A 3,028-nucleotide genomic window follows, 5' to 3' on the forward strand; every position below is an offset into this window, starting at 1 on the left:
AGCAGAGGCCCCTCCGTGAAGGAGTAGAAGGACGATAACGCAGAAAGGTCTTTACAAAGCACAAAAATATGTTTTACGATAGTCATTTAATAAGTTTTCATATGGTCTGGGAAGAGTCAGAAGCCCAAAGGGCGTTGATGAGGAGCTGCACTCCCAAGCTTAGCAGTACCAGAGCAGCCTCGGAGTCCTCTGCAAAGTCAATAGATCCCAAGGGGCTGGGAATTCACAAGAGCAGATAAGCAGAGCTGCACAGCTTGGGGCTGGAGACAGGAAAAGTCTGGGGCCCTGGGCAGGGACTTGGACAGATTATGGCAACAGAGGTAGAAAGGCTAAATCTAGGTCTGCTAGATTCAAACATCAACTACCGCCACAGTGTACAAGTTTAAGACCAGAAAAATGAGCCTAGATTTTTAACTGCACATAAGCCAAGTGAGCATTTTATGTTCTGTTATCCCAGTGACATCCTGAGTTAACAGTGGCCTTATCCCTTAACTAAAGCCCCAGTGAGATGAGGTAATGTTTGCCCTTACTTACAGAGTCGTGGGAAGCTGTTTCAGAGCCTAGGAAAGAACGATGAGACTCTGAGTCACACTGACCCCTGCTTGATCAAGATCTAATCCTGACTTTGTTGTCTGCTCTGGGTAATTAGATGGCTTCACTCTCTTCTTCTTCTTCTTCCTCTTCCTCCTCCTCCTCTTCTCTCCATCTTCCTCTTGTTCTTCTTCCTCCTCTTCTTCTTCCTCCTCTTCCTTCTCTTCACTTTTTAAAAGATCACAATTTTTAAGATTTTATTTGCAAAGCTTACTCTTGAAAGTGGATTGATGACTTAGAAGTAAATGGAGTCTTACTGCTAAGACAATGGAGATAGTTCACCGTAGAACTCTAGGAGACCAGAAGACAGGATACCAGCACTCTATCATGGTACCCTCTGGCCTCCTAGAGTACCATCAGCTCTCTGACTCGCTTATCCCAGTTTCCCTGAGCTGGGACAGAAGGCTGAGGCAGACCTGATTTTCCAGGCCCTTGGTCTTTGCCCTTGTCTGTGGCTGAGCTGACTTGGCTTACCCTCCCTCTGAGGTCATCACTCTGTGAAGTCTGCTTTCTCAAGACCTGTCACCTACTTGGTCCTTTCATCTTTGTAAGAACCGAGGGAAGCCTGTCCGGCTTGGTCCTTCTCAGGCATTCCTGTCTGACCGTGGCATCTGTTCACTCACGAAAAGGAACGCATGGTGGATGTGACGTCAGTCAGTGTCCAGGCCTCCTGTAGGACAGGCTGGATACACTGGGCAGGAACTGATTCTTTTCACTCCCTTTGGGCTTTAGATGCTGAGAGCCACGAGCCGCCCGTGATATGAGTGTTATGAAAATATTTGTGCAAAGCAGGCCTGAAATCTTCAGTCTCTTGTTCATGTGGGGTTTTACATACCTGTCCTTGCTACCAGGTCTGACATTGACCTGCCTTGACCTGCCCTGTGTTTTTTATTGCTATTGCTTCCCTTAGAGTTCCTTCCTTTTGCAGTGACTGAACAAAAAAAAAACAAAACCCAAAAAAAAAAAAAAAACCAAAACCAAAACAAAACAAAACAAAACAAAAAAAACCCTTAGACTTCCAGACAGGCCAGTGTGTAAGAGGGCCCTTGGAGCCCCAAGTGGGTCACTTCCCTTCCCTCCCTTGCTTGCCCCTGTTCTCATGACTGCTTGGCATACGTGGAGCCATTGATAGAGCTTAGTTGGCAGTCCTGCCGGAGCTGGAATCAGGAGATGGCCCCAGGGATGAAACAGTTGAGATCTGTGCTAGTATATCCACGGTGACTTGGCTTTAGTTCCTCACCACGGGTTGGTTATGGACTCTAGAAGAGCCCATGTGCCCTTGGCTCCTCCCTTCTGGTCTGTAGAAAGCAAACACTCTTCTAGGAGCACAGATCAAAATGGACATGAAAACCTTCCTCAAGAATGTACTGAAGGTTGCCCTAGAGAAGGACCTAGAGGGTGCCTTTCTACCAAACAGGAAGGTCAGGCCCGCCGCAGAGGAGATGCCAGTGTCTCGTCCAAATGATAGACCGTCCTCAACACTAACTGGTAGTCACTCGACTAATGGTACTTTGAGTTGGTGGCAGAGGACAGAGTTCTGTGGGGCTGAGGGGTGGGGAGTGTGCATTGGACAGAATTGGCTGCCTGGGGCCGGGTGGGGCTCCTGGTGACTGGAATCAGATAGCTAGGAAAAACAGAGCAGTTACATAACTGTGTTTACATGGGCTCAGGTGGCTTGTGGAGGTCACAGCTGTCCCTGACCCAAGGCCGTGCTGGAGGTGTGCAGGCAGTCGACTGACAGGGAAGGAGGTCCCTCTTGAACAGGAGGGCATGCAGGAGACAGAGCACAGCATACTGACCAGGGCTGTGCTATCTGGGACAATGTTACCTGGCTCTAATCAGCCACTGGAAGCTGCCCAGGGTGAGTCAGGCAGGCAGCAACCAGCTCAAGCTCGGGGAGGGGTTAGGAAACCAGACACCTGGCTCTCCGTCCAGTCTCTGAACCTTGCTACATTTTTTTCTCCCTAATCTTCTTAAAAGAGGAAGAATTCTCCCTAAACACGAGCAAAAAAAGAAGGTGGGCATTGTTTAAGCTTCCTTGGATTTGCCTGCCCTGTGGTCCTAGCGCCCGTGCCTCCTGTGTTTTGTGAGGCAATCTGAAAATCTGAGAACACAGTGGGCTCCGACTGACTGAGGCAAGGAGGTAGGCCAGCCCGGGCCTCAGTAGCAAGGCAGAGAGCTGAAGCTGCTAAGCAGAATCGCTCAGTCCTCCATTGCCCCACTCCCCTCCCTCCCAACCCGTGCCCTCCACAACTGTTTGCTGGACTCCTCATTCCCATAGAGATGGCCCTGGCAGCCAGTCCTCTGCTCCCTTGCCCACGTTGTGCCTTCTCTCATGTGAAACAGGAAGCTGGGACCTTTGACAGCTCAGCGGCACCCTCTACATTAAATATTTATCTTGGAGTCCAGGTCAGAGCCTTAGAGCCTAAGAAGTGCA

This window comes from Apodemus sylvaticus, chromosome 8, assembly GCF_947179515.1.
Source record: "Apodemus sylvaticus chromosome 8, mApoSyl1.1, whole genome shotgun sequence".
Taxonomy (NCBI): domain Eukaryota; kingdom Metazoa; phylum Chordata; class Mammalia; order Rodentia; family Muridae; genus Apodemus; species Apodemus sylvaticus.